Source organism: Eulemur rufifrons, chromosome 19, assembly GCF_041146395.1.
Source record: "Eulemur rufifrons isolate Redbay chromosome 19, OSU_ERuf_1, whole genome shotgun sequence".
Taxonomy (NCBI): domain Eukaryota; kingdom Metazoa; phylum Chordata; class Mammalia; order Primates; family Lemuridae; genus Eulemur; species Eulemur rufifrons.
In genome coordinates, this window is record NC_091001.1 from 115,493,504 (window position 1) to 115,507,447 (window position 13,944).

Sequence of the window (13,944 nt, forward strand, 5' to 3'; positions counted from 1 at the left end):
ATCAACACAAGTTGCTTGTGTATGTTTCTGTATTTGTTTTTCTAACAACTATATACTCCTGCACGGTAAGTGACTTCAGTCCTTTGTAATGTATGTTGATTAGCATAATAAAGTATTTTTGGACTTTCCCCCCAAGGTTTCACATGAAATTTTACAGGGGTTTTTTTGTTTGTTTGTTTAAATTTACTTACTTTGTAACACGGTCAATGTTGGCAATTTGCTTTTGGTTCTGTATAATCTCAATGGCTGCCCAAAGATGCTGGATAGCTTTTGTATCCGCCTGTCATCTTTTTGTTAAATGTGCCATGACCTGTTTACTTCTTTAGCTGTAGTAAGACATAAAAACATAAGGGAAAAAAACATTACAAATTGAATTATTATCAACACAAGTGAGTACCATCATCAGTGCCTCCTGACTACTGATCATACCAAGGTAACAGGTAGCACTGCCAACTTTCTGCCTCATTCCCTACTATCCACCACACCACCTTCTTCATACAAGTTACCATTTGCTTCATTACTTCATAAAAAGTGAGAGTCTAAAAATGAAAGGGTTAAGGTTTTCCCAAAGAGGACAAGTGGCTACCTTATGCCAACATGTTTTATTAAATAAATTTAAGTTTTATTCTATGCACAGAAATATTACAAGACAAAATTTCATTTATCAATAATGCATTGTTTGTAATTTGATCAATATAAAATGGAATTTAAATGCCCTAATTGTTTGTACTTTGGTTTATTATAATCATGGCTTAAAAAGTCCAATTCTGTATGCATATATTGACAAATGGAAGCATTTCAATAAAATAAAACCATGAACAGAAAATGCAAAAAGTATTAATAGTTACTTCTGGGGTAAGATGGGAAAAGCTGGCAAACAGGATACCAGGGGGCCACAAATTATTAGGAACAATCATATTCTTGAATAGATGTTAATTTCAGGGGTATTTATTACATTATTAAGAAACAACATTGCTATTTATTCAAATTTCAGTATTCTGGAGTAACTGAAGAAAATAGCCACCCGACCTCCAGATGATTTTCCACCTGTGCCTGGCAAGACTGGGGAAAACCCTGGGGCCACAGCTTGGGTGTCTGGTGACTGAGGGTTTTACAAAAGAGGCCTCTCCTGACTCAGCTTAGAGGGACTCATCTGTTAGGAACAGAGTGAGCCTATGAAACCTTCACCACGAACTTTGTGTTAGATCATGAATCCCAGCATTTGGCAACAACTGAAACATATCTCTAAATCTTACAGATTATAATGCTAAGTTTAAAATCTAGGCCTTAAAAATAACAGTACACGTTAAAGCTTCTGGGATTCCTAAAATCTCCTTGCCGGGACCTTTCCTGTCCTGTAAGGGAAGAGAATGAGCAAGGGAAGCTCATTCTCGGCACTTCCCTGTGCTGCGTGATTGTCAACTGAGCCCTGTGAATCTCCTCTTTCTCCACCTCCACACTTCTTTTCACAGCCCCCTCAGTTCTCCCTTTCCTTGACAAACCCAAGTAAACCCCACAGCTGCTATCAAAGCTTATCCTGAGAAGACTCACTTCCAGTTAGTCTGGGGTCAGTGGGGCTCCTAGAATGAGATGGTTTTCAGAATTACACTACCGACAGAATACATTTTGAACATGTTTTAAAAGGTATTCCTGAATATCCTACTTCTTCACACTTTTACTTATAATAGTTCCAGACTTTGCTCCAAGAAAATAAATAAAAAATAATGCCAGTATTCAAATTTAAAGAAAACTTAAGGAAAATCAGTTGGTTCTGTACAAACTTAGATGTAAAACTAAAAGATAATGAAAATTACAATTAAGAAACACCTCTGTTTTAGAGTAATCACTTTAAGATGAAAGAAGACAAACTTCTCAGTTTAAGTGCACTCATAGAGGAGTGCCAACTTTCAGGATCTGATCAGCTGTACAGTAGGAATTCAGTGGTAAGAACATATGTTAGAAAGTGACATCTAATGGTGAACTGTTATAATACAACTTAACCCTGTGAGATTATACAAAGACTCAGACAAAACAATAAAATTTCAGTCATTCTTTTTTTTTTTTTTTTTTTTTTTTTTTTTTTTTGAGACAGAGTCTCACTTTGTTGCCCAGGCTAGAGTGAGTGCCATGGCGTCAGCCTAGCTCACAGCAACCTCAAACTCCTGAGCTCAAGGGATCCTCCTGTCTCAGCCTCCCGAGTAGTTGGGACTACAGGCATGCACCACCATGCCCGGCTAATTTTTTCGATATATATATTTTTAGCTGTCCATATGATTTCTTTCTATTTTTAGTAGAGATGGGGTCTCGCTCTTGCTCAGGCTGGTCTCGAACTCCTGAGCTCAAACGATCCGCCCACCTCGGCCTCCCAGAGTGCTAGGATTACAGGCGTGAGCCACCGCGCCCGGCCTCAGTCATTCTTACACACTTAAAAAAATACATAGTTGCCCACTTTGTGTAAAGCACTGTGCTAGACATAATGAAGTATTTAAAAATGTATAAATAATGGCCAGGCATGGTGGCTCATGCCTGTAAACCTAGCACTTTGGGAGGCCGAGTCAGGAAGATTGCTTGAGGCCAGCAGTTCAAGACCAGCCCGAGCAAAAGCAAGACCTCATCTCTATAAAAATTAGGAAAAAAAAAAAATTAGCCCAGCATGGTGGCACATGCTTGTAGTCCCAGGTACTCAGGAGGCTGAGGCAGGAGGATCACTTGAACCCAGAAATTTGAGGTTGCTTTGAGTTGTAATGACACCACTGCACTTTAGAATAGGTGACTGAATGAGATCCTGTCTAAAAAAAAGTAAAAAATACTGATGCTTGCCAAAAAATAACCTAAAACCAGTAGAGAAAATTTGGCATATGCATGGAACTATGAATTGTACGGTAATATATGACATATAAATTGTCCACAATATGAAAATTCGGATGGCGAGACATTAATTCTAGCTTCAGTAAAAATTAAGCAGAAAGAAAGCGATGTCTTCTGCAAAATGGTAAATATATGGAAAAATATAAGAGCCAATCTTTTCCTTTGTTAATTTCTTTAAAAGATAATTGGCTGCTTAAAGCAAAGATAAAAATAATTGGTAGGTGTCATTAGGTTTATAATGCATGTAGAAGTAAAATACATGAGAACCACAGCAAACAGGTGGGAAAGGGGGAATAAACAGAATGATACTATTGCAAATCTCTTACATTTTTTGTGAAGTGGTATTACGTTACAATGTTATATATTATATATTGTAAATGAATTATATTAATTCATGGGAGACTACGGTACATTAAGCATGCATATTGTAATTTCTAGAACACTAAGGAATAATACAAATAGGTATAGCTAATATATAATGAAACTTGTAAGTTTTTTCAAAATACACATATATAAAATTATAAATAATTTATTCAGAACTATCAAATATGAAGCAGCAAAGCTAACATTTCTAAATAATATTAAAATAGGAAACACAACTATTTATAGACTATAACAAGCAGAAGAACACAGTGGGAACCAAGTGGCAAAAACTCTAAAAGTGATGTCGCATATTTCTAGAAATGATTAAAATCGAGATTAAAGAACGATGCAATGCTACACACCTCAGGAAAAGAGATGTAATGTTAAAATCAAAGATTTGTGAGCTCTGCCTGAACCAAGACACAGACATCAGGTACACCTCGCAATGCAGGTGCCCTGTGGGGAGGGTCATTCGCACTAGAAGCCCAAGTAAGGAAGCAAAAGCGACAGGGCCAGGAGGAGGAGGAGGAGAAGAGCGACTTTTTCACCGCTGCCTTCGTGGGAGCGAGCGGCCGTGGAAGCTTCTGGAGGGCGGGGAGTCGGCCCCGGCTGGGGGAGGCGGCCTCTCGGATCCGGGGGCTGCAGAAACTTCTCAAGGCCGCGGTTTTGTCCCGGCCGCCTGCGACCTGGCGGGGACAGGAGACCTGGCGCGGCGCGGGCGGCCCTGGCCGAGCGCCGGGAGCTGCAGCCCGAGGAGGTTTCGCTTCCCGGAACCGGAGCCGGACGGAGCTTCCGCCGGCGCAGTGGACGCGGCTCCTGGCCCCGGCCGCCCTCGGAGGAGGAGGGAGGCTGCGGCTCCAGCCGGGGCTGCGGCTTCTCCCACCCGGAGTCCCAAGTTCGGGGACGAAGGACGAAGGCCGAGGAGCCGCCAGCGCGAGCCCTTCTGACCGAACGGAGCGATGCGCGGTCGAGCTGTGGGGATCCCAGCACCCTGGGCCGACCAAGGCCCGCGGCTGCCGGCTGCTCTGCGGCCCGGGTCGCCTCCGTGTCCCTGGAGGACCGCAGAGACTGCGTGCTGGCCGTGGCCCGCGACAGCTCCGCATCAGGGCACCGGAGACACCCGCGTCTTCCTGCAGATGGTCAGCAGGGCCATCGCGGGGGGCGCAGTGGGATCCAGTTCGCCCCTTCCACCTGGACCCACCCGGGGATGGACAGAGACCTCGAGGGCTCTGGTTTAGACAGGAGCAAAAATAACTGGAACGACGCTGACAACTTCAACTGGCTGGGCCGGGATGTGGCCTCCCCAACCCGGAGTGTCCTTCCTAGAGATGAGCCAAAGATCCAGTGGGACTAAGCAGTTGCCACTCTGTTCTTCACTCCTGCCACACGCTTTCCATGTGGGACTGGCTCCAGCGAATGGGGGCCCCAATTTACCTACTCTTGTCACACTGTACACGTATTCAGTATTTTAAGGCTTGAGATTGTGACAGGCTCGTAATTGTGATTTACATTAAATTCATGACAGGTATTAAAAAAAAAAAAAAGCCCAAGTAGAACACTACAAAGAACGCAAGAGAAAGACAAATCCAAGTGAGGTGAATACAATGAAGTTTGGGGCGTACTATAAAAGTATCCAAAACAGCTTGACCTATTAAGACAAGATCTCTTTAAAGTATAACCACTGACATTCTTCTTACAAAATCTAAATTTATTCTTTGATTTAACATATAATTCACATTCGCCTGTGACAACACCAGGAACTCTTCGACGCTCTAAGGATACAGCAATAAGCAAAGAGACAAAAATCCTTCTCTAATCTAATAAATATGATTAATGACATGACTAGATACAAGAAAAGAATTGTAATTTGGGTGTTCACCAATAAAAAGAAAATTAGATCCTATGTGTAGACAGGTGATCATTTAAGGTCCTTGTTGATGCGGCCAAACCAACTTTTCAGCCCCTTCTTACCTGGATGTGTATTCTATCACTATTAAACTGTACTATTCACATTCCCAAATATGCCCCCAAACCTCACACCTCTAGCCCTTTGTTTATGCAGTTCTCTCTTCTGGAATGTTCTCCCCTGCCCCATTACTAATTAGTAAAAACTGTCCTTTCTAGGACTTACTCTAATCCAATCTTCCCTGACCAAACTAAATCAAACTCAATTGTCTTTTGTATTCTAACAGTAATTTGTTTATATCTCTCTCACAAATTTATTGTCTGTACACATAACTACATATTCCTCAAAAGAATTCTTTTAATTCAACTAAGACAAGACATGTCGTTTATTTTTACATCTAATGTCTTTCAAGGTGCCTAGCACAGGTTTCAACATGTTAAATCTGCAATACAAAATTTTTAAACTCAACTTTTTCAGCTGTTATGTAAACAGCAAGATGCTAGAGTAAGCCTTCATTTCTGTTTTATCAAAGACTGAGACATCAAAAAGCAAGACCAAGACGGGAAGACTTGCAGAGATCATTGCTATAGTCCTCAATCTTTTTTCGGCTCAAATGCATTTGAGGAATACAACAGACTCCTTTCAGTAAAAGTAGCTCGTGACCCTCAACAATAAAAAACAGAAAACTTGTGAGTAACAAGTTTTGTGTTTTGTGTTTAATGAGGCCCCAGGCGACACTGACACTCTCCACCCTACAAACTCAGGCTCACCGCAGCCCCTCCATCACAGCAGCGTCGTATTTTGCACCCACACAAGCTTTACACAAACAGCAGGGAAAAGAGGAGAGAAAAGGAGAAAGCAAGTCAGGAAAAACTTTAAAATGGGCAAAATTGAACAATCTGCTTGGGGATATACATGTATGTGAAAATTGCTTTAATGCAAGAGAATGATAAACACAACAGGCAGGAGAGCAGCGAGGGGACAGAGAGGGGACAGGGAGGAGCCAGGGAAGCCACATGTGAATTCACACCATCAAACAGGTTCTGAGTTTTACTTGCAATGGGTTGAAGTTTTTGCTTTTTTATGTTGCATAAAACGAATATAAAAATATTTTCAAACATTTGCATCAAATATTACATAAAATTAAAAAATTAATCCCATTTGTTTTGGATGTACATTTCATTGTTACTTCGGTAAGTCTGAACTTTCCCCAAAAGTCTACTAGCAATTTTAAATTATTTTTCATTCCTCATCTATTCATACCATTTTCCCATTTATGTGTTAATTTTTCATATATTAACATTACTCATACTTTTCTCTCTTTGCCTCTTAAGAAACATTAAATAAAATTATACTGAAATCTAGCTATGTATCCCTTTATCACCGTGAGTCTTGCAGTCAGGTACTGTCAGTCCCCCAACTTCGTTATTCTTCAAAATTATGTGGACTAGTCTGGGTCTTCTGCCTCTGCATATAAACTTTAGAATCATTTATTTTGCATCCACTTATTCCTTCTTGAATGGTCTTCCATTCTTCAGGAAGATCCAGGTTTCTAATCTATATAATTTTCCTCTGAAGAACTTCTTTTAAAATTTCTAAAAAGGCAGGTAACTGGCAAGAAATTCCCTCAATTTTGTCTGTCTTATAAAGTCTCTATTTTTACTTTTTATGGAAGATATAGCTTTGCTGGATACAGAATTCTAGGTGGGTGGATTTTTTTCCTTTCAATACTTTCAATATTTTCACTCCACTCTTCTTGCTTAGTTTCTGAGGAAAAAGACATAGTTCTTAACTTTGCTCCTTTATAGGAACGGTTTTTTAATTTTCTGACATTTGAATATCATATGCTTAGGTATTTTTGGCATTTATTCTGCTTGATGTTCTCTGAGCTTCCTGGATCATTGGTGTGGCGTCGACATTAATTTGGTGAAATTCTCAGGCACTAGTGCTTCAAATATTGCTTCTGTTCCTTTCTTTCTTCACTTCCAGCATTCCTATTACACATACGTTACACCCTTTGTAGCTGCCCCACAGTTCTAGAATATTCTATTCTGGGTTTGGGTTCCCCCACGCCCAACTTTTTTCTCTTTGCTTTTCAGTTTTGAAAGTTTCCAACCATCAAGCTGTGAGAGTCTATCCTCAGCCCTGTCCTGTGAGCCCATGAAAGGCAGTGTACATTTTGCTATAGTGTTTTTTATCTCTAGCACTTCTTTTTGGTTTCTTCTTAGAATTTCTACCTCTATGCTTAGATCACAAATCTGACCTTGCATGTTGCTTATTTTTTGCCTTAAAGTCCTTACCATTTTAATCATGGCCTTTAATAATTCCTGGTCTGATTATTCCAACATTTCTGCCATATCTGACTCTAATTCTTGTGGTTGTTTAGTCCCTTCAAACTATTTTTTACCTTTCAGTAGGCTTTGCACTTCTTTGTTGAAAGGCAAACATGACGTATTGGGTACAAGGAACCAGGGTACACAGGCCTTCAGTAATGCAGTGTGAGGTGGGGGAGGGAGGCATTCCCAGCCCTGTCATCAGACTGCAGTCTTTGGTGAGCCTGTGCCCTGCACTGCGAGCTTCACCGGTGCTTCACAGTCCCCCCTTGGGTGGGGCAGGACGGCTGGAGGAGGCTGAAGTTGTTTATTTCCATTTCCCCCAGTAGAATGATAGAGGGGGCTGGAGTTGGGTACTTCCCTTCCCCTAGGTAGGTTAGGCTCTGCTAGAATCACCTCTCCAGAGGGGAGGCCTCGTGAAGAACAGAGCGCTCCAGCATCTATCAGGACGGTTCATCTCTCCTTTCTCATGTGAGAAGCACAACGGGGTTTTTCTCCAGTATTCACTGTGAGGTCCTGGCTGAGCTCCTGGAGGTAAAACTCAGCAATGCACGGAGGCCCTCCCCTGTGACTCGGTCCCTCTGAAGTCTGTAACTCTGAGTTGTGCACACAGAATGTCCAGCAACTCTCCAGTTACAGCTCAGGTTTTCCGGCCCCAGCACTGGTTCCCGCAGAGGTTTCTGCTTGCAGGCCTCTGCTGTGAGGAGCTGGGATTCTTTGTATCTGCCTGTCTCTTCATTTTTGGTGCAGCACTTTGTCCTGTGGTCTGACTCCTCTAAAAGAGATAAGAGTTGGTTTTTCTTGACTGTTCAGCTTTCCAGTTGTTGTTAGGATTGAGTGGGGACTTAGGAGCTCCTGAAATGCCAGACTGGAAACCACGAAATTACTTTTTTATATGACATTAAATGAGAATATGCAGTGTTTTCCCAAAGAGGCAACAACTGAAGTAGCATGATTTACTGAAAGATTTCCTTCTTCTCCAACAAAATGTGATACATTCCTAATCGTATATTAAACTCTTTTTTATTTAGAGACAGGATCTCACTATGTTGCTCAAGCTGGACTCAAACTCCTAGGCTCAAGTCGTCCTCCCACCTCATCCTTCGGAGCAACGGGGACTACAGGTGTGCACCACTGCCCGGCATCGTAATTAAATTCTTATCAATGCTGGCATTACTTTCTTTGATCTGTTTGGTCTCTTATTAGTACCCCATAATTTATTACAACTTGCATATACAAGCTACATATTTAAAAGCTACAATTATAATTCCATGTTTTCATTCATTCCTATATAATTATCGTATATGTATTATCTGCCCAGCAATATTGTCAGTGTTTTAAAGCATGCCATGCTTTCAACATTCTTTATGTCACTAATAATTTTTACCATTAAATAGACACTAAATAAACACTCACCAATTGAATACTCTCCCCAACCAACCCTGAGATAGTAATGAGTGGGTGGCTGCTGGTGGCCGGGGGAGGGGAGGGCAAGCTCCTGCTTAGTGGGTGCAGAGCTCCAGGGTTACCAAACGGCAGCGCCACTGAGGTGGATGGTGGTGAGAACCGCGCATTATAGATGATGTAAATACACTCAACTGTACACTTCAAATAATTAAAATAATAAATTTTGTTACATGTATTTTACCACAATAAAAATAACTGAAAGAAAAAATAAGGGGAGGAGAAATAAAGTTAGTCCTTAACAATAAGATCCAGTAACCAGCCATTTTTTAAGAAGAATAACTATCAATAACATTTCCCCAAGAATCTCCAAGCAGTCAGTGTGGCAAGCACTGAATGTGGACAGTTAGCAAAGCAGAGTACTTAAATTAGACTTCCTAGTAGGTTTTTGTTTATTTATTTATTTTGGCATCAAAGTACATTAGATTAAGAACAGGAAATAACACTATGCAACTTATTGATCAAGGTTCCTGATAGCAAAACAGTTCATTTTGAATACTTTATTCGGTTTTATAAAATGTTTCAATTATTTTTTTAGTTAAACTAGTAAAGCAAAAGTATGTTTCCAGGCTTTTGGACTTGACAGGATAGCAGTTTATAAAACAAAATGATGGGTGGGGAAATTGTTGATCTTTCATTTCTTAAACAGTTACATTGAGGCATAATGTACACTCCATGCAATTTAACTATTTGAAGTATACAATTTAGTACTTATTATATATAACATTTTTAATTTTTTTAGAAGTGTAAAACAGCATATTTTTTATTGACTACAAATATATCTGCCTCATTTAACTGCATAGTATTCCATAGAATTAATATACCATTATTTATTAAGAATAAGCACCCTAAAAGTATTCATTGGAAGGAAGGAAGGAGATGCTGAGTTGCCACTCATGACAATGTCCACCAGATTCTCTGATCCAGATTCCTGGAGGTGGCTATGAAACAGGCCCTCCCCATCTGGCCTATTACATCATTGGAAGGAGTTGTCATTCATGCAATCAGAAAGAAAGTAACCAAAAAGCTAACACTGAAGTGCAGTTTGTCCATCTAGTGGATTGTCTTGCCTAACCAGTTATCTTGGACAATATCTTTAACTGTTTTGGGGTAAACTCAAGTAATACCAAATTTAAAAGGGTCTTCTAAAAAATTAAATGAAGTAAGAGAATTCCTGTAGCCTCTCCGAAAAGTTAGTTCTGTTTCCAGCTGCCTGCAAGTTAAATTGAGAGAATAATGTTTCATTGCCATATTTGTCACTATGTGCAATTAAGTCAAACCTAGATTGGAAAACAAAAAAAACAATAGCTGGACTGGAGAAGAAGTCTCAGCCAGCACAGTTGAGTTGGCAGTGCCAAAGAGGAGGAGACGGCCATGTGCTCAGGCGATTGGTTACATGTAAAAGGACTAAGCAGGCCCGGTACAGTGGCTCACACCTGTAATCCTAGCACTCCGGGAAGCCGAGGCGGACAGATAGTTTGAGCTCAGCATTTCGAGACCAAGCTGAGCAAGAGCGAGACCCCGCCTCTACTAAAAATAGAAAGAAATTATATGGACAGCTAAAAATATATATAGGAAAATTAGCCAGGCATGGTGGCACATGCCTGCAGTCCCAGCTACTCGGGAGGCTGACACAGGAGGATGGATTGAGTCCAGGAGTTTGAGGTTGCTGTGAGCTAAGCTGACACCATGGCGCTCTAGCCTGGGCAACAGAGCAATATTCTGACTCAAAAAAAAAAAAAAAAAGACAGAAATAAAAAAGGACTAAGCAAATATGTCAATACATTGAGTGCCTACTCTCACTCTCAGGGAAGGCAGGTACAAATATAAAAGGGGGAAAGACTAGAATTAGAAACATCTAAGATTGGATTGTAATTGGAACAATCAGTAAAAACTCCTGGTTTCTGATTGATAGATGATAGAAAAACATCTATCTGTGTATAGACATAGATACATACACAGTCAGGCCTCTATCTGTGGGCTCTGCATCCATGGATTCAACCAATTGTAGATCAAAAATATTTGAGAAAAAAATTGTATCTGTACTGGACATGTACAGACTTTCTTCTCTTGTCATTATTCCCTAAACTATGTAACAACTATTTGCATAGCATTTACATTACATTAGGGATTATAGGTCTTATAAGTAATCTAGATATGATTTAAAGTATATAAGAGGATGTGCATAGGTTATATGCAAATACTACTCCATTTTATATCAGGGACTTGAGCATCCATGGATTTTGGTACCTGTAGGAGGTCCTGGACCCAATCCCCCACTAAGGAACAAGGGACAACTTATATGTATGTATGTATGTATACATGCACACACATACATGCATACACACATAAACACAAAGATGAGTATACCAGCAGCAATGAGCATGCCAGACATCCAGACTTTGGTTTCTAAATCCTATTCTCCTCAAAAGGAACCAGAGAAATGGCTAATTTCAGGGCTCAGGCAGGGAAAGTATTTAATAAGCCTAGAACATCATGTACCATAAAGTATGGAAATTCCCAAACGATCATGGAGACATATCAAAATGACACTGGAGCCAACCAAGGGGCTCCCACTGGCTAAATCTGGGACAATTTGAACATCAAAGAAATGATATGATGAGAGCAATCGTTTATAAATGATTGAATAAAATAGGAACTGAGGAGCCCATAGTGATATCAATTAATAAACAAATGGGGGGGTGGATACAGAGGCAGAAAAGCTTTCCCTTACAATAGAAGGTCAACTAATAAATGTAGAAGGATGATGGAAGGGATGGTTACCATTTGGTAACCCTTATAATAATTGTTTTGGTCAAGGAGCAAAACTGGATACTAATATAAATGGGTGAAAGTGTGATCAGGAACAGGATTTTTACATAGTCTCAAAATACCTCCAGACAATATTTATTCATTAACTTTCCATTGCAAAGTCTGGCAGACATCATCTTACCAAATGATAAAAGTAAATTTCATCAGCAATGGGACAAATCAACATCATGTGCCTTCTGATAGATGCATCGAGAAGAACACAGCATCACCTCTGTGGTATTCCTGCCAAAAACGCCTGTCCTGAGTACATTGGTGGTATAGTGGTGAGCACAGCTGCCTTTCAAAACGCATGTCCTAAATCCAGTCATGAGGAAACATCAGACAAACACAAACTTATGGACATTCTGCAAAGTAATTGGCCTGTCCTCTCCAAAATATCAAGGTCATGAAAGGAAGGAGAGACTCGGAACTGCTCCAGATAGAAGAAAACTAATGAGACATGACAGTGAAATGGAATGTGTGATCCTATGTTGGATCCTGGGTCTATAAAAGACTTTATTGGAGAAAACCAGTAAAATTTGAATGAGGTTTGTGGATTAGAATGTGCTATGGTATTAATTTCCTGATTTTGATGGACATAATGTGATTCATGTAGAAAAGTGTCTATTTTTTAGGAAACAGACATTGAAGTATTGAGGGGGTCCTGTGACATCATGTCTGTGACTTACTGCCAAATGGTTCAGAAAAAAATGACTTGTATCCACACAGAGAGAAAGAGAGAATGATAAGGCAGATGTGGTAAATTTCTAACAACTGGGAAATCAGGCTGAGGGAACACAGGATATCTTTGTACTATTCTTGAAACTGTTTTGAAGAGTTTAATTATTTCCACTTTAATAGCTTTGAAATATTTTTCATAGCCCTACTGTAACATCCACTTCAGCAATTTAATTCAAGATCAGTATAAAATAAGAACATGAAGCTAATAAGAAATAAGTCATGCACAAAGTAAGAATTTATAAAGATAAATAAGAGTTACTAAATATATTAAGACCTATGAATCTTGGATTCTATTTTTTAATTACATACTAAATTTTACTGTTAAAGAGCCATGGGGGGCCAGAAAAGTTCTAAGAGGTCTTTTCTTCATATATTTTTACATTAGGATTAAGAATAAAGTACAACGATCCCAAGAGGAGTATGTATCAGAGAGTTCTTCTGGAGTTAACTCATAAGGTTTTTATTTTATTTCATCATAAAACAAGTCAAGCAAAAAAAAGCCTAGCTCTCTTTTCCTGCTGTGACAATGGGTCTGGTCGTCATCTGTGGTGTATGCATCACACTCTGTAAACCTGTATCTTGCTCTTGCCCTATAATCCCATCTTTCTCTCCTCAATAAACCTCATTTCCATGCTTGCCTTACAAAAAAACAGTAAAGCCTAGGAAATACATTATGTAATATAATGAACACCTACCCATCCTAAAATAAAACATTTCTAAACACAACAGACTCTCTTCTTCTCCCTACCATGTTCCCAGGACAATATTCTTAATTTATCTGTCTTAATTTATCTTAATAGTATCTGTCATTCCCTTTTAAGTATTTATACTTTTGCTTCACAAGTGTATATTTCTTAACAAAATATAATCTTGTTTGGCATGATATTTGACTTTACAGAAATTGTATAATACCATATACATCCTTCCAAGCTTATTTTTCTCACTCAAGTGTTTTAGATTTAGTTAGCTTGATACACATAATTTTAATTCATTCGTTTTAACTGCTGTGTAGTGTTCCATGGTTTAAATATATTATTTTTTATTCTGTATCATATTGATGAGCATTTAAATTGTTATCCCATCTACCCTATTACCAACAATGCTAAAATGAACACCGAATCTATGCCTTACACTGATTTGCAAGCATTTATCTTGGCCGGTGGTTCTCAAACTTTGGAATGCATCAGAATCTCCTGAGGGTTTTGTTAAAACAGAGATTGTTGAATCCCACCCCCAGAGGTTCTGATTCATTTTCTAAAAGAGGTTTTTAAGTGATGTTGATGCTGCTGGCCTGAAGACCACACTTTCAGATCCACTGCCCTAGGATGTACATCCTGGAGTAAAATTCCTGGGTCAAATAATTGTGCATCTTCAGCTTTACCAAATTGTGCCAAATTGCTCTGCAAAGGAATTTTCTTTTTCTTTTTCTTTTTTTTTTTGAGACAGAGTCTCACTCTG

The 13,944-nt window shown here is 39.5% G+C and overlaps 1 long non-coding RNA gene across 1 annotated transcript in view; it reads right to left on the minus strand.

Moving 5' to 3' along the window:
• Positions 1–208: 208 nt before the first annotated feature.
• Positions 209–13,944, minus strand: part of LOC138399955 (uncharacterized) — a 38,809-nt gene continuing 25,073 nt past the window's right edge. Inside the window, exon 3 of the long non-coding RNA XR_011236202.1 lies at positions 209–326. This is a non-coding gene — a long non-coding RNA (uncharacterized lncRNA). The remainder of the gene's footprint in view (positions 327–13,944) is intronic.